Genomic DNA, 19136 nt, shown 5'->3' on the forward strand with positions numbered 1-19136 from the left:
GATTTTGATGGGGATTTTCTTGAATCTGTAGACTGCTTTTGGTAGGATGTCCATTTTTTACTATATTAATCCTGCCAATACACGAGCATGGGAGATCTTTCCATCTTCTGATATCTTCTTCAATTTCTCTCTCAATATCTTAAACCTTTAATCGTACAAGTCACTTGCTTGGTTACACCAAGATACTTAATATTATTTGACATTATTGGGAGAAGTAGGTTCTCCCAATATTTAATATTTATATTTATATATTAATGTTTAATATTTATATATAGTAGGGCTACTGAATTTTGTGAGCTAATTTGATATCTACCTACTTTGCTAAAAGTGTTCATCTTCTGCAGGAGTTCCCTGGTGAAATTTTTAGGGTCACTTATGTATACTATTATATCTTCCACAAATAAAGATACTTTGATTTCTTCCTTTCCAATTTGTGTCCCCTTGATCTTCAGTTGTCTTATTGTTCTAGCTAAGGCTTCAAGTACTATATTGAATAAGTATGGAGAAAGTGGACAACCTGTCTTATGCCTGATTTTAGTGGAATTGCTTTGAGTTTTTTCCTGTTTAGGTTAATGTTGGCTAGAGGTTTGCTGTAAATTGCCTTTATTATGCTGAGGTATGCCCCTTGTATTTTTAATCTCTCCAAAACTTTTTTCCAGGATTTGTCCCAGGACTTTTCTGCATTTAATGAGATGATCATATGTTTTTTTTTTTCTTCAGCTTTTTTTTTTGGTGCAATATATTTACTGATTTTTAAAATATTGAACCATCCCTTCATCTCTGTGATGAAACCTACTTGATAATGGTGGGATGACCTTTTTTTTGATGTGTTCTTGGATTCAGTTTGCAAGTATTTTGTTGATTAATTTTGCATGGGAAATTTGTCTACTATTTGCTTTCTTTGTTGGGTCTTTATGTGGTTTGGGTATCAAGCTAACTTTAGTCTCATTAAATGAACTGGGTGGTGTTCCTTCTCCTTCTATTTTGTGGAATAGTTTGAGGAGTATTGGCATTAACTCCTCTTCTTTTAAAGTCTATTAGAATTTTGCACTAAAATTATCTGTCCCTGTTTGTTTTGGTTGGGAGACTTAATGGCTGCTTTTATTTCACTAGCGGTTATATGTCTGTTTAAACTGCTAATCTAATCTTGGTTTAACTTTGGCAAGTAGTATGTGTTGAGAAAATTATCCATTTCTTTTATATTATCCAATTTTGTAGATTACAGGTTTTAAAGTATGTCCTTATGATCCCCTGAATTTTCTGTGTCTGTCATTATCTCTCCCTTTTGGACCCTAATTTTGTTAATTTGGATCTTCTCTCTCCCCCTTTTAGTTAAACTTAGGTAAGAGTTTGTCAACTCTATTGATTTTCTCTAAGAACCAACTCTTTGTTTCATTGATTCTTGGAATTTTCTGTTGTTGTTGCTGTTTCTATTTTATTGATTTCAACCCTGAGTTATTTCTTGCCACGTATTCCTTTTGGGTATAAATTATTTTTGTTCTATAGTTTTCAAGCATGCTGTTAAATATTCATCAGATCTCTCTCTCTCTCTCTCTCTCTCTCTCTCTCTCTCTCTCTCTCTCTCTCTCTCTCTCACTCTCCTCTCTCACTGTAAACACAGCACTATGAACTTTTTTCGTTGTTTCCCATAAGTTTGGGTATGTTGTTTATTCATCTTCATCCAATTATAAAAAGGCTTTAATTTCTTTCTTGATCTATTTTCCATTCATTAGTGAGTTGGTCAGTTTCTATGTTTTTGCAATCTTTCTGTTGTTTCTGATATCCAGCTCTAATCCTTGGTGGCCAGATAAAACACAGGGTGTTATTTCATCTTCTTGTATCTCTTGAGACTTGCTCTGTGTTTGGGTTTATGGTCATTTTTGAAAAGTTCCATGAGGCACAGAGAAGAAGGTATATTCTTTCTTTCTTTCTATTATTTTGGTAAAATGTTCCATATAAATATTGAATAAGTTCATTTGGTTTATAACCAGTTAACTCCAGCATTTCTCCGTTTTGTTTTTGTCTGGATGATCTGTCTATTGGCAAAAATGTGTTATTGAAGTCTCCCACTGTCAGCATGTGAGGGTCAATGTGTGATTTGAGCTGTAGTAGTGTTTCCCTTATGAACTTGGGTACCCCTGTGTATGCTGCATAGATGTTAAACACTATGATGTCATTTTAGTGGATTTTTCCTTTGATGAGTATCTGGTATTATCATATGTATACTCCCTATCTCTTATCATTAGTTTTGGTTTGAAGTCTATTTTGTCAGATATTAAAATGGTTATACCATCTTTCTTCTTATGCTTATATGCTTAGAATATAATGTTCCATTCTTTCACCCTGAGGTGATAGCTATCCTTGATGTTAGGGTGTGTTTCTTGGATGTAGCAGAAGGATGGATTCAGTTTTCCCATCCTTTCTGTTAGTCTTTTAATTGGAGAATTGAGAGCACCAATATTGGGAGATACCAATGAGCAATATTTGTTGATTCCTGTTATTTTGTTGTTGTTGATGTGGTGGTGGTGGTGGTGGTGGTGGTGTGGTGTGGTGGTGGTGGGGTATGTGTGTGTGTTTTTCTCTCTTTAGATTTTCTAGTAGGGATTATTTATTTTTTGTATTTTACTGGGTGTGGTTAACCTATTTAGGTTGGACTTTTCCTTCTAATGCCTTCTGCATGGCTAGATCTGTAGATAGATATAGCTTATATTTGTTTTTGTTTTAAATCATGGAATGCCTTAATTTCTTCAACTATCATGATTGAATCTTTTGCTGGATATAGTAGTCTGGACTGGCATTTGTGGTCTCTTAAAGTCTGTAGAACACCTTTCCAAAATCTTCTGGCTTTTAGACTCTCCATTGAGAAGTCAGATGTTATTTTAATATATCTACACATTGTATAGGAGATAACTCTGGTATTTTGAGCAAGGTCCATTTTCACATCATAAGACTTCCCATGGTTATAGAAAGAGCAAGTCAACTGGGCCCCCGTGGTGTCTCAAGGTCCTCAAGGGTCATATTTTTTTGTGGCTGTTTCCTTTTCTACTTCCCTTTTTCCATGGCTGCAGGGGGATAAAATCCACATGAATCCTGTTTTACAGCCAAGGAAGGTTCGTCTCGAAGCCACTACAAAAATCATATGTGTGCATATATGTGTATGCATACACATACATGTACATGTACAATATACCTACATAAACATATACATACATCTTATACATATACATCACACAAATGCATTATATACATATGCATTTACATATACATTTATATCATATGCATGTAATACACATACACACACAAACACACACATATACATATACATATACATATTCTATGGCTGTACTTCCCATGGTGGATAGATCTATAGTTTCTCAAAGATGCCAGTGACTCCTTAACAAATACATTTGTCTTTCCATGATCGCAGAGTGTGCTCTGGACATTTTGGGAAGATAGCTCTAACATCTTATATCCCAGTGCACTTAATGGTAAGGAAGAGATATTCAAAGAGAACGTAGTGAGACACACTGGACTTTGCTGAGATAGGAAAGAGAGGAGGAAAGCCTTTGACCTCTTTTCCCAGGGTTATTTGGCTCAGAGGATGAACAACCTAGAGAGGAAAATGATCCAGGTCAGACTGGAGCAGAGATCCAACCAGTGGTTAAAGCCAGATTATCTGGGTTGACATGGATGCTACCTTGGTGGTCAGAACATTTTCCCTGCATTTCTTGCCTATTCATTTAGCTATGGCAATAGAGAATCCAACAAAGAGCCTAAGACATAAACCTGTGAAAATCATACATACATCTAATTCTTCTAAGGATGAAGTCTTGCTTTCTCTCCTTCCATCTTTGATGAGTGCAAAGCACCTTGGGAGTTTTTGCCAGCTCTTTGTGTAGAGAGGTGGTCCAGCCCCCTGATGCAAGTAGACTTCCTTCTTTGCTCTTCTTGCCGTTCTGTCTCTCCCGCCAGCACCTCCCACCACCCCATCTGCAAAATTTCAGTGTATGTGTGTGTGTGGGGGGGGCAGGCCTAAATTCTATTCTTGTCGAGGGAATAGGAAGCTGGAAAAATCACTTTGTATATCTTAAGGTGTTCACAAGCCATCCTACCCTCTGATTGGCTGAGTCCGTTTTGAGCATGGACCCTGTGCTGTGTCTTATACTGTCCAGCTGTGCATGGGAAGCAATGGCTCCTAATGCCAGTCATCAAGAGTTCAGCCTGCAGCGATATTTGAGGTGGAGTGATCCTCCTGACTTGGAATAATTGCCTTCTGAGGAAAGATGGCCAAATGCAAAATAATTAGGGAGAGGTCTCTGCAATTTCATAACTCATGGTTCTTTTTCTCCCGCCTCTCCATGGCCAGGGCTGGAATCCCTTCCAACTGGAGCAGGAACCTGCCTCTGTTATGAGCCAAGGCAGAGTTAAATAAGCCATTGTGCCATGTGCTCATGGGTAATTAGGCATGAAAAGAATCTGCAGTCTCTCCCCTCCATTGTTCCTCACAAGCTGTCCTTTTGCCATGTGCCTGAGCCCCCAGGTCTCAGCTCTGGCACTCGTACAGAGATATGGATGTCGTTGTCATGGCAACTGCTCCTGTGCTAAGCAACTTTATGGTCTAATATTATTAAGGGGGCAGGGGTCAAAAGCCAGTGAAAGACTTTGTCTCTGAAGCCCGTGATAATTGTATCCAGGATGGGGCAGCCGTGGGAGCTCATGGGAGAAGGGGGGAAACTTGGCGACCCAGAGCTACCCTTAAGAACACCTGTGAGCCAGACATGACCAAATCACAGAGTCAGCACAATAGCTTCCAAAGGCTCACACCCTCCTCTCCCATGTCCCCCTTTGAGTGTCACTGTATCCTTTCAGGTGCCTGGCACCCTGCTGTTCCATCCTGGGAAAGTTCGGTCTCTAGTAAATTCCATCTGACTGTGGAGTTTAGTCACTGCGTTTCTACCCACACGTGTGTTTCTGACCGAACAATAGGAAGTGGTGGAAATAGGTGGAGGAAAAAGTTCTCTGTTTCCCGGAAGCTTAAAGACGCAGTAATGCTGCCTTTTGTTCTTTAGTGTCTTACTCTAGGAAGTGTCAAACATTCACACGAGCATGGGAAAAAAGAGTGAGCTCCATATAGCCCATTACCCCAGCTGTATTTGTGTGTGTGTGTGTGTGTGTGTGTATGTGAGTGTGTGTGTGTGTGCGCACGCACATGCGCGTATTCACATGTGAGTGAGTACGTGTGTGCGTGCAAGCATGTGGCAATTAAACTGTTCTCCTTAATTGTTCTCTACCTTATATTTTGAGGCAGGTTCTCTCATTTGAACCAGAGCTTGTTGGTTTGGCTAATCACCAGCTCGCTCTGGGGATTCCTTATCTTCACCTCTCCACTACCCACAGAACCTCCTGTATTTTCTATAGTCATTTGCATTCCTTGCATTAAACATGGAGTAGAAAGGACCCTTAAGACCCTGTTTTCTCCATCTCAGTCCCAGGCAGGGGTTTGTATTTCCTTAGTGATGATGCAAAGGAAGGCGTGATGCATGGTGTTGAGGTGTATATCTGGCATGCCTCATGAGATGCCCCCCACACTGCCATCCTTCTGCCATAGTTTGAAGACCTAGCAGTACGTGGGGCTCCCTCATGCCAAACACACTCAGGTCCAAAGCCAGCTGACCTCCTGGACATTCTAATGTTACCTATGGTCCTGCTCCCTGGTTCTTGTAGGATTAGATTCACACACTGTATCAAGTGATCTCTCCCGAGCTAGCACATTTTTTCCTAGTGTTGAGTGAGAGGCAGCTTCAGAAACTGTTCTCGATCTTAGGGTAAGGGGATGCCTTTTCATAAAGTGGCACAGCATGATTCCATGCATGCTGACAAAGCTCCCATAATGCTCTCATTTTAAAGGTTCTACAAGTACCTCAGCCTCCTCTGGAATCAGCCCTGGTCTTTCTTGGCTGGGATCAGAGGGCTATGCAGTCCGGAAAACTTCATTAGAAGAAACTGAATCCGATTTGTTCATTAATGATTTATTTTTTTATGTGTTCATAAAGCTAATGTTTTATGAATTATTAGGTTTTTATTATAACACCATATATATGGACATATATGTGTGTATATATGGGTATTTATGTATGGACATGTATATATACATATATGTATACAATGTATGTGTGTATATATATGGGTATTTATGTATAGACATGTATATATATACATATATATGTATACATATATGTATACAATGTATGTGTATGTATATAATGTATGTGTATGTGTATGTATATATAACTTTTATAGTATTTATACTCCCTAATACCCACTCTTATTCCCCTCCATCCTTTCTAGTCCATTCCTTCCCTAGGAATCTCCCGTCCCACTTTTCCAGTCCTCATTTGAGAGAAAATATGTAACAGGTGCCTCTGACTCTGGCTTATTTTACTTAATATGGCAGGTTCCAGTTCCATTCATCTCCTTGCAAATGACATAATTTTGTTCTTAATGTCTGTGTATATGTACGGCATTTTCCTAATGCCCTTGCCTGTTGATGGGCAGCTAGGCTGTATCGAATGTTGCCGTAATAAGCATGGGTCTGCAGTGATCTCTGGTTATCTTCTAAGTGCAGGCGGTTCATGAGCTAGCTCTAGTTTGAGTTGCTTAAGGATCCTCCATGCCCTCCATGCCAGTTTCCACGGTGGAGGACACTGTGTGGGAGTTCCTGTCTGTCCTGCATTCTTGTCCATTTCTGTCTCTTGTGTTTCAATTTTTACTCTTTGTCTATTTGTGCGTGGATATGCCATGGTATCCTCGTGGAGGTCCGAGGACAACCCATGAGCAGTTGGTTTGCTCCTTTCATCATGTGAGCCCCAGTGATTGAATTCAAGCCATTATCAGGCTAGATGGCAAGTGCTTTTACCTGCTGAGCCTTCTCAGTGGCCTGTTTTTGTGTTTTCTGATGGGGATAAGAAGAATGCCTCACCTTGTTTTAATGTTACTTCCCTGATGGGTGTTCAACATTTTCATGCATTTATTGTTGTGGCGGTTAGTTTTGAGCAACTGACATCAACTCGAGTCATCTGGGAAGACGGAACCTCAGTTGAGAAAAAGCCTCCACCGGATCAGCCTGTAGGTATGTCTGTGAGGCATTTTCATAATGGCTAATTGGTATGGAAGGGTCTAGCCCACTGTGGGCGGAACCATGCCTACGCAGACGGGCCTGAGCAATAGAAGAAAAGTAGCTGGTCAAGTCGGAAGAAGCAAGCCAGAAATCAACATTCCCCCATGTTTCTGCCTTGAGCTCCTGCCCTGACTCCCCTGATTGATGGACTACAAGCAAGACTATGAAAGAAACCCCTTGCTCCACAAGTTGCTCCTGGTTATGGCGTTTAATTTCAACAGAGAAGCAAATGGGAACGAAGGCTCATTTGTATATTTTTCTCTTGAAAAGTGTCTGTTTGTACATTGGCTTGTTCACTGGCTGGATTGCTTGTTCTTCTGATGCTTAATTATGTGAGTTCTTTGTATATATTCTGGATAGCGGGCCCCTGTCAGATGTAGAGTTGGCAAGGGTTTTCTCCCACTCCGTAGGCTTTCTTCTTGTTTCCTTTGCTGTGCAGAAGCTTTATAGTTTCATGTAGTCCCGCTTATTAATTCTTACTGTTCTGAATTAGATTTGTGATGGTTTCAAATTTAAACTGAAGCTTGACAGGATGGCTTTTAGAAAAAAATCTTCAAAGGTGAATCAAGGCAGCACTGTCTTAGTTATGAATTTTTGGGGGGTAGGGGGATTCATCATGTAGTGTAGGCTGGTCCGAAAATACTTTTCATAGTAGCAAGGCTCTGATCATATGTAGACATAATGTTTATTAGACCAACAGCACCTGCTGTAAGCTCTAGGGTGGCTACTACTGCCAGTTAACATGTCTAATGTGATTTCCTGTCTACTATTGTGGAATATTTTTTTGCATGCGAGCAAACATGTTGATGCCTTACCAGGTATATTTGTTGGTTATTCAGTGTGCTGGTTAGTTTTAGTATCAACTTGACACAACATAGGGTCATAAGAAAAAGTAACCTCAGTTGAGAAAATACCGTAGGCAAGTCTGTGGGGGTCATCTTTTTGATTAATAATCACTGTGGGAGGGGAGGGCCCATCTCACTGTGGGCAATGCCATCCCTGGGTAGGTGGTCCTGGGTTATCTAAGAAATCAAATTGAGCCAATGATGAGGAGCGAGCTAGTAAGCAGTGTTTCCCTGTGACCTCTGCTTCAGTTCCTGCCTTGTGTTCCTGCCCTGACTTTCCTCAATGATTTCCTGTCATCAGGACACATAAGCCAGATAAACCCTTTTCTCCATGAAGTTGCTGTGGTCATAGTGTTTATCAAAGCAACAGAGAGCAAATTAGGTCACTCAGTTATTGAACCTTTGTAACCCCCAGTCAGAATTAAAAAGGCAGTGGCATAAGAATGAGAGCTTTTGGACACTGTGTGTAAAGGGGAAAAAAAACCCAAGGGAATGGCAGATGAAGGGGCAGGGTAGGTCTGGCTCTGTTTAGTGAGTCATAGTGTCTTGGGGTTTTATTGCTGTGAAGAGACATCATGACCATGGCAACTCCTATGAAAGACAACATTTCATTGGGCCTGGCTTACAGGTTCAGAGGTTTAGTCCATTATCATCATGGCAGGAAACATGGCAGCATCCAGGCAGACATGGCGCTGGAGAAAAAGCGGAGAGTTCTACATCTTGATCCAGAGGCAGCCAGGGGGTTTTTTGTGTCACACTGCACCTAGATTGAGTATAGTCAACCTCAAAGTCTGCCCCCACTGTGACACACTTCCTCCAACAAGACCGACGACACACCTGAGTCTGTAAGGGCCATAACTTTTTGAACCACCGCACTTAGAGTTATTATAATAGAAAGAAGAGATGTGCAAAATCTGTCAGGATTGAGGTAATTTATGGATTTTAACAGTTCACATTTTCACTTTTTGGTATCATGACATAGTCTCTCGATGTAAGATCTGGCATCTTTTGAGACAAGGAGGCGGATGTTTATACCCCTATTGTTTAGGTAAGGAAACCAAGACCCAGGTTAAGTGAATTATTGAATAATTGAATGAGTCGGGTAAACATCAGAGCCATGTTTTCTAGTCCATGGCTATTTGGAACAAATCAATAAGACAAACAAGCTGGTTAAGTGTCTTAATAGCCCCCCCCCCATTCCATCATGAATATCTCAAATAACCCTTGTGTCAAGTGAGCCCTGCCTTGTTATCGTCTCAGAATTTACAGATGTATTTCCTCATTTTTTAAACTAAAAAAAAATATTAGTATTCTAAATTTACAGATACAAATTGTATTTATGGTGCAAAAGTTGGTGCCTTGCTAAGTGCGTATTTTGTGGAAGAGTTAGATAGATTCAACACGTCTATTACTTGACAAACTGATAATTTTTGAGCTGAGATGTAAAATCTATATTCTTAGGATGATCAAATCCCTTATACCTGATCAGTAGTTTCCATGTTGTAGAATTGTTGTTCAGAGCCTACTCCCCCCATGAAACTGAAATTTCATGTCATGTGATCACATCTGTTCAACCTCTCCTCACCCTGGAAGTCACCATTCACCATTCTACTCTTGCAATTTGGTTCTGTATATAACTGACCAAAAACACTTGTCTTGTGTGTGTGCGTGTGCATGCGTGTGTGTGTGTGTGTGTGTGTGTGTGTGTGTGTGTGATATACATGTGTGCATGTAAGTTGTACATTCTCATATGTGCATAGTCCAGAGATCAGGTGTCTTTCTCAATAGCTACTGACTTTAGTTTTTGAGACAGCGTTTCTAAATGAACCCAGAATTTGATGGTTCAGCTAGAGTCACTGCCCAGCAAGTCCCCAGGACTCACCTGCCTCTGCCTCCCTAGTGTTGGGGTTACAGATGTATGCTCCCACTCAGTTTCTAGGGATCTGAACTCGGGTCCTCATGCTTGTTCCATAGGTACTTTACCCACCGAGCCCCAGCATTTATGACTAACTTACTATAGTTAGTTATAGTTAGATCTCTTCTTTCTATGACTAACTTACTATAGTTAGCATAACGGCTTCTAGGTCCAGCCATGTTGCAAGTGGTAGGACTTGGAGTTCTCAAAGGAGTAGCTTTTAGTGTGTCTATCTACGTGTCACATTTTCTTCACGAGTGACGGACACTCAAGCTGCTTTCGTTCCGTGTGGCTAATGCGCAAATAAACTTAAGAGTGCGTGTGCCTCCAGCATACAGCTTTCCATTCCCTCTAGATTCAGACTCAGTAGTGGGATTGTTGGATCGGATGCTCGTACCGTTTTTTCTTATTTGGAGGGACCACCATATTGTTTTCTGTAATGGCCAATTTGCGTTGCAACCCAGTGGCCCACCATTCCCTTTCCTCCTACGCCACACTCACCCTCCCGTTTGCCTTGAACCCTCTCATTAACAACAGTTGCTCTGGTGTTGCCCACGGCTTTCCTGTGATTGTCACTGCAGCCCTGTGGCTCTTCCTCGTACAGCGCTAGCGTCGTTCTGCAGCTTGTGTTTGGAGATGCTGAGCTGGGCTCAGTGAATGCTTGGTTGAATGAACTCATCTTCTGGTCTCCAACGCACTTTCAAATGATTCACGTTGTATGGGTGAATCTTTGCAAGAGGCCAAGTGGGGGTGTACTGTAAGAGAGCCAAGGGTCTCCCCAGGACTGCCTTCCATGATGATGTAGTGTAGGCCTTCATTTCATCACCATAATGGAGCGATCTCTTCATCTTTCCAGAAATCTGGTATATCTATTTTTACCTTGATTCTAACTAAACCTCCAAGCCAGCGAATCACCAAATAGAACCATCAAAGGCTGAGTTGGTCGCCTAGCGTCACATTCCCTCCCCATTGTAGAATACTGTTTGCTTGCTTGAGTTGGAAGGGCCATAATAACATTGAGATCTAACACTCAGTAGGTAACCCATTAACTTTATCTTGGGACTGATTAGTATGTGCGGTATCTTACTTAGAAACTGACCTGAGGAATAGCTCTCTAAGCAAAGATCTAAGTACAGAGAACCTGGGAGCAGTGGAGACCTGAATGAGTCCATGTCTTTCTTCACTTAGAGCAGAGGGGCTAGCTAATGTTTTGGGGAGGTGGAAAGGGGAGGCAGGGAGCTGAGAGAAGATAGCATATGTTTAACGATTCATTCAGCGCTTTTATTAATTTTACTATAAGCTAGGCACCTGGGATTATTGGAGAAATAATAAGGTGATGATTGTGTATTGCAGGAACTCATTATCTTGTGGGAAAATTGGATACTGAAAGTCACAAAGCAATATTTTAAGTACAATGGCAGAGGTTAAATATAATACACTCCTGGAGCACAGAGGAGGGAGCAAATGACTCTGACAGGGAGGGAAGTCTGAGGAACCAGGGAAACAGCAGGGGGAAGGTACCATTTATCTGTGTCTGTAAATGTACTGCATTAGAGAATGGAAAGAAAAAGCATTTTAGGGAGGACATCAATGGGATTTCCTTAAAGACATTTATTGGGTACCTCTTGTGAATGGTGTACTTCTAGTTGTGTGGCATGTACTGGTGGCCAGAGAGGCAGAGGCCACAGAGAAAGCATTCATGTTCTAGTTCGAGGAATGGAAGAGCCAAGAGTTTCAGTTTGAGTGAATGGCCATGAGTTGAGAAGAGAAGGGGGCTGGTCTGGTTGAAAACAGTAGAGGTTAGCTTAGTCTGAGTGATAGTTCATCTTGTCTTTTTGATACCTAAGCAGTGATGTTAAAATGTCACTTTTGGCTAAATGGAGGGAGATACAGGCTGAAGATACAGAATCGAAAGCCACCGCCATCATATGGGTAGCATTTGAAGTCAGGGTATTCAAAGTGTGACGTGGTGCTGTGGTGGAACAACGGAAAAGACCACAACATGGATAGGCAGCAGGCTAGGTTATGAGTGTCCCTGGGGGAAAATTTACATTTAGATGTCAGAGAAATGAGGACAAACTAGGCAAAGGAAATGAACGGATATGGTTGGGAATGAAAACTAGAAAGGAAGACGGTGTGACAGCCTAACAGCACCACATGAAAAAGGTGTGATGGCACACACTGTAATCCTAATACTTGGGAGGTGTGGTAGGAGGGTCAGAAGTTCAAGATCCACCCTGCATATACTATGAATTTGAGGCCAGACTGAGTTACTTGAGACCCTGTCCAAGAAAAGAGAAAGAGGAAGTGGGAGGGGAGGGAGAAGAAATAAGGAGGAGGAGGGGGGAAGAGAGAACATGAGAAGACGTGTGACTAATGTCAGTGGCCGGCAGGAAAGTTTCAAAGCCACAAGCTGTTTACTTGACCTGTCCCCCAGCATGGCTTCAACAAATACAGCAGACTACATGAATAGACAAGGATGCGGAGACACTGGAATCGTTCTGCTGTTTTAGAAGGGGGACATCAGCTTATACATAGTTCCTCAAAAAGTTACCCGTAGATCAGAGCACTGCTCAGTCCTCAGCAGAGATACTTCCTCCTGCAGTAGATGGTAATCATCCCAGAGGCCCACAACTGGACATGTGCAGAGAGTGAGAGGCTTCAGAAGCACTCTGTCCTGAGTGGAATCCTGATCACGCAACCCCACTCAAGATTCGGAGATCTATGTGGAAAGGAGGCAGAAAGATTGTCAAGGTCAGAGGTGATAGATGACCCAAGGAAAAACAGTGTCATCTGACCACAACAGGACTGACACCGATATGAATTCACTGAAACTGTGATACCATGCACAAGTTCTGCAGAGGGTCAAAGCTGACAAAGTCTCAGTACAGAGAAGGGGAGGTAGATACAAACTCTCATTCCTAATCAAGAAGTTATTTGCAATCAACACCTGCTAAGAAATGGCAAATCCATTTTCTCTGATGGCAGGACTCTGGGTATATCAACCACGTACCAGGGCAGTCCCCACACTCTGGAGTATTTGATCAACACAAAACGGACTCTGTGTTTTTAGTGATATTTTTCTTTTGATTTTATTTAATTATTTTTTTAACGGAGACAAAGAACATGAAGTTGGGTAGACAGAGAGTGGGAGGAGGAACTGGAGGGAATTGGATGATGGAAAGCATTTTGTAAAATATGCTGTGTAGAAGTCTCAAAGACTAAGAAAGAAAAATTTCGAGTTACCGCCTGACAAAATAACCCGTCCTTCCTACATATTCTAGAGAAGTAAAAACATCATCCACGTCAAGGAATGTTTATAACAATGCTACTAATAACAGTCAAAAAGCATCCATTCTTGTTCTAGCTTGGATATGTTTGAAAATTGCACGCTGAGTGGTAGAGAAGGATCGTGAAAGACCTAACACTGTATGATTTCATTTACATGAAAAGCTCAGGGCAGGCAAACTGACAGTGATGGCAAGTGAGCCTAGTGGGTAGAGAACATAGGTGAATAGAGACCTACTGCTGGCTGGTGGGGACTTTCATTTTTGGTGTAATAGAAGTGTTCTGAGTGGGTTGTGCTCATGGTTGCACAACTCTGAACTCTAAGCCTTAAGTCGTGCATTTTGTCAGGTGCATCTTTCCCCTCTCCCCTCCGGTGCTGATTGGCTTAAAAGTGCTGATTGCTATCTTACAGTGAAATCTCTTTGGGGGAATGTCTCTGACCCAAAAGAACCTTCCATGCCTGTGGCCATGTCACAGGTGACTGAGGCCACAGCCAACAGCAAGCAGATCCAGGGGATCTGAACTCAGGTCCTCATTCATGTGTAGCATCACCCTTACCCACTGAGTCACCTGATGTCACCAGCCATCAAGGTAGTGGAGGCCTCAGGGATTCCTGTAGCTAGCTGTGGAGCTGGGATGCTCCCTGAGCTCTTTGAGGCAAAGAGACAATGCCTTTTGTTCATATTTGAAAATGTCAATTTCCTGGGCATGGAGACATGGAATCAAGTGTTCCAATCTCAAGGGAGATCTGATAGCATCTGCCTTTGTTTCTTTTCCTGTAGCTATGGTAAAATGCCCGGCAGAAGCAACTTAAGGGAGAAAGGGTTACTCTCACAGTTCATCATAACAGGGAGGTCAACGTTGTAGGAATTTGAAGCAGCTGGTCACAGTGCACCCACAGTCAACTCCACAAAGTGATAAATACCTGTGCTCAAATAACTTTCTCTAATTTATACAGTCTAGGGCCCAAGCTCAAGGAATAGTCTTTCTTTCAGTTAAGATGGGTCTTCTTATGTCAGTCAATGTAGCTAAGGTAATCCCCCACAGGCCTCCTGGAAGGACCATCTTCTACGTGATTCTAGAGCTTGTCAAGTTGACAATACGAACCATTCTCTACAGTGGCACATTGTAGAGTCTACTACAACTTCTCTCCCAAGCTGTTTGCAGTAGATGTTGTCTGTGTCTCTCAGAAAACCTTGTCCATGGAGTGTGGGAGATGGCTCAGTTAGAAAAGTACTTGCCACACAAGCATGGAGACCTCAGTTTGATCCCTAGGACTCACAGAAAAAGCCAGACACAGTGGTGGGCAGATGATTGTGATCCCAGGGCTGTGGATGTGGAGAGCCACTGATTTCTGGGGCTTAAAGAATAGCCAATCTAGCTTAATCAGTGAGCCTCATGTTCAAGTGAGAGACTTTGATCCTAACAAGCGAGGTAGCTAGCTCCCGGGGAACGATGCCCTCTGTTGACCTCTGGCCTCCACATACAGACTTGTTGTTTATTTTTATTATTTTGATTTATTTATATTACTATATTATGTGTATGAGTGTTTGACCTCAGTGTATGTATGTGTACCTTATGCATTTCTGGTGCCCATGAAGGTCAGAGGAGGGCACTGAATCCCCTAGGACTACAGATAGTCTTGAGCTACTGTATGGGTTCTGGGAGTTAAATCTTGGCTCTCTGTAAGAGACTGAGTAGTCTCATCTTTTAAACCAACTGACTAGCCCATGCATGCTCAGTAGTACACACTTACACACACACACACACACACACACACACACACACACACACTGCCAAGGACCAGTGTCAGCTTGGAGCTTAGAGAGGGGTTCTGAGAAAAGGGGTGTGTCTGGGAGCAGCAAAAACAAAAGACTGTAAGTCAAATCGTGGGTCCAAGCTGGCATCTATGTTCTGCTCAAGACAGCTTTCCAACCTGCTTTCTCTCTGTTCTGATTTCTCTCTCGGGAGATCTCCAGACAACTCTCCCTTCTAGACAGCTTTCTCTGCTGGAGATAGTTCTCCAAGCAGTTCTCTTACTATTCTAAAAAAAAAAAAAAACTTCTCTGGAGAGCTCATCTCTTGCAGATCGTAAGCCCAGTCTTTTATTTTATATAGCAACCCAGTCATTTACTTCAGGTTTCCTTTTGATTATCCTGTGAACCAGCATCCCATGACCCCAGCCCCTTAATTCTTAAGGGACAGAAAGAACACATTTTCTTTTAAAGTTGTAAAAGAATTCAGAGATCTGTCTGCCTCCCTTAAGCACAGATGCTAAGCTAGCTGGATGGGACCCCACCCTGAAATCACCATTTTCACCATACCTGGGCCTAACCTGGCTCTGTCCCAGACTGACCCAGAACTCAGGAATCTGTCTGCCTTTGTAAGCATAAACAAAAATATTGGCTAGGTGGGATCTCCTCTTACCACCACTCCCCAAATCGCTTTAGTCCCTTCCTTAGTATCTTTTTGGTGAGTTGGCTCACAGTGCTTTAGACTTATGAAGCCCCTCATAAAATTCATATTGCATTCTTAATTTTTGCGAGATTATCTATTTTTGAACCCATGCTTTTAGGGTTCTTTTTCACAGCCTTAAGGTCTGTCCTGAAGGTCTCTGTGTTTACCATTCTGCTGAGACATTAGTCACACCTTTGCCTCCTGGACTCTGCTGTCTCTGATTATCACGGGCTCCTTAACGTCAACAGGGAGGACATTCCCTGGGAGGACCATTCCCTGGAGGACCATTCCCTGGGTGGACCATTCCCTGGAGGACCATTCCCTGGGAGGACCATTCCCTGGGAGGACCATTTCCTGGAGGACCATTCCCTGGGAGGACCATTCCCTGGGAGGACCATTCCCTGGAGGACCATTCCCTGGGAGGACCATTCCCTGGGAGGACCATTCCCTGGAGGACCATTCCCTGAAGGAGGGATGTAAAATATCTATATTATTATACAAAAAAAATCTTCGGTCACAGCAGCTACCAATATTTGTGGAGGCCCACATCTGCTGGCCCTGTCCCAGGGACAGAAACCATGTCATTCTGTCCCTACCAAGGCCATCCTGGACCCAGCAATTTACATATACTCATTCACACAAACTCATACACAGACACACACACACACACACTGACTCATACACACACAGACTCATACACACATTCACACACAGATTTATACACACTCATATACACACTCACACATACTCATACACACTCATACACACACAGACTCATACATACACATTCACACACACTCATACACACTCATATACACACACTCACACACAGCCATACACACAGACTCAAACATACGTATTCATACACATTCACACACAAACTCACACACACTCATACACATACTCATACACACTCATATACACACTCACACACACAGACTCATACATACACATTCACACACACTCATACACACTCATATACACACTCACACACACCCATACACACAGACTCAAACATACATATTCACACACATTCACACACAGACTCATATACATACTCATATACACACACACAGACTCATACATACACATCCACACACAGAGACTTATACACACTCATGTATATACTCATACACACTCATATACATACAGACTCATATACACATTCATACACACACTCTTGTACACTGACACACTCATACACAGGTACTCATTCGCACACACAAATACACATACATACACACTCATACATTCACTTACACACTGATACACACATATGCACACATACAGTCACACACACACTCATGCACACACATTCACATATACATACACTCACACACCACACACATAAACATTCATACACAAACTTACACACTCACACATACATACACTCATACACAACAGATACCCTTTCACACACATAAAATAAAATAAAATAAAAATAACTATAAGGATACCTCTTCCAGGATTCTCATTACTTCTGTCTCTAGACAATGTGTTCGAGGTTGGCGGATGTGCATCTCAAGTCTGTGACTGGCCTAGGGGCCTCCAGCAGGGTGCATCACCCCAAATCTACTCTCTCTCCAAGATGGCTTCCCTGCTATGACCCAGATTTTCATCTATTTAAAAAAGTGTAGTCCTGGGACCTACGGCCACCACATTATTCTTAAACACTTACCTATGCATTTATATGTTCACAGTTAGGGAAGTGTCAGTGACAGGCAACTTGGTTGGACACAGACTTCTCTCCTGTTTTTTGTTTTTGTTTTTCCTCTTCCTCCTCCTCCTCCTCCTCCTCCTCCTCCTCCTCCTCCTCCTCCTCCTCCTCCTCCTCCTCCTCCTCCTCCTCCTCCTCCTCCTCCTCCTCCTCCTCCTCTTCTTCTTCTTCTTCTTCTTCTTCTTCTTCTTCTTTTCTCAGACAGGGTTTCTCTGTGTATCCCTGGCTATCCCGGAACTCACTCTGTAGACCAGACTGGCCTCGAACTCAGAAATCGGCCTGCCTTTGCCTCCTAAATGCTGGGATTAAAGGTGTGTGTCACCACTGCCTGACTTCTCTCCTGTTTCTTGAGAGCTGGCTTCCCTTGTCTCTTCTGACAATATAATAACTTCTTTTCTTAGCTGCTGGTATTTTGAGATAAGAACCCAGGGACCAGGTAGCAGCTTTAGCCTAAAGCTATATGGGGCCTGGTGCACTCCATTCTGAGACTGAAGATATCTAAGCACACGTGGCAGTTTTAGGGTTAAAAATGAGTCCCTGTGTACATAGATAAGATGGACCACATAGTCCCTAAACCTATGTGCCCTACCCACTGGGGCATGGCAGCGTAAAATAGCCATTGAATAAAACTTGGTGCTCTGTCCTGGAGTGTAAAATCCATGCTTTCAGGGGTACTAAAACCTCTCCAAACTGGTGCACATCCATTCTACAGTGCAGTGTGCTTGCCATCAGCTCATCTGGGCAGGCAAATGAGGCCTGATGGATGATGTAATGTGGATGTTCTGTGGAGTGAAAGCCTTTAGACAATGTTATCAAGCAAGGGGAAGAGTCTGGTGCCAAATGTATCCTTTAGTTCCTCTCTATGTAGTTAGAAAGTGCTTCTGGTCCTACTTTCAACAAGGATAGAAAGGGACACATTTGCCAGATCACTGGCTATCTGTGGACCACATGCTTAAGGCTGTGTACCTAGGAAAGACTTTAGACTCAGCAAAGAAACTGCGACTGAGATTGGTTAACTCCTCTGAATGTCACTGTCATTCATCACAGCCCATCTGGTTTTTGTTGCAGGCAGAAGGATGAATTAAATGAGATATGGCAGAGCCATCACCCCTGCATTCCTTTGGTCTTCAGAGTGAGATATCTCTGCCATTCGCCCAGGGATAAAGTATTGCTTTGATTTACTATCTTGGCCAGAAGATATGAGTTAAAGAATTCCTCTGGATCCCTCTCTGGGTTTTTCTTATTTCACAGCCCCAGGAGCCAATGTGTGGGTCTTGTTCACTCCCAAAACAATCTGTTTCCACTGTAGATGCACGAAACAATCAGTGGATGTGTTTGGAGGCAAATGGAGTTACTGACATCTGTACCTGGGACAAATCTTCATGTATCACCTGGTCCTGAATCCGAATCCCTTCTCTTTCAAGGGAGCCTCTAAAACTTCAGTTTTGGTGCGTCTAGCAATCCTTTAAATGTTATGTCTAATGATTTTATTTTCTCATTTTTTTTTTTTTTTTTTGCTTTCTGGAAAGATCTATTGTTTTCGTACATATTCATTTCATAAATGGTTCTCTTGGGAACGAACACAAACTCTCCTTTACTTAATGGAATCTGGATTGGTCAACTGATTTTGACCTTCTGTTGGGGGGGGGGGTTGCAGCCTTTGGACCTCTGACTAGTCACCCTCAAGTCCTTTCAGACAGTACATTAAGCCACTTGCTCGCTACCTATCATCTGTTC

The sequence above is a fragment of the Arvicanthis niloticus genome, chromosome 26 (assembly GCF_011762505.2).
Source record: "Arvicanthis niloticus isolate mArvNil1 chromosome 26, mArvNil1.pat.X, whole genome shotgun sequence".
Taxonomy (NCBI): domain Eukaryota; kingdom Metazoa; phylum Chordata; class Mammalia; order Rodentia; family Muridae; genus Arvicanthis; species Arvicanthis niloticus.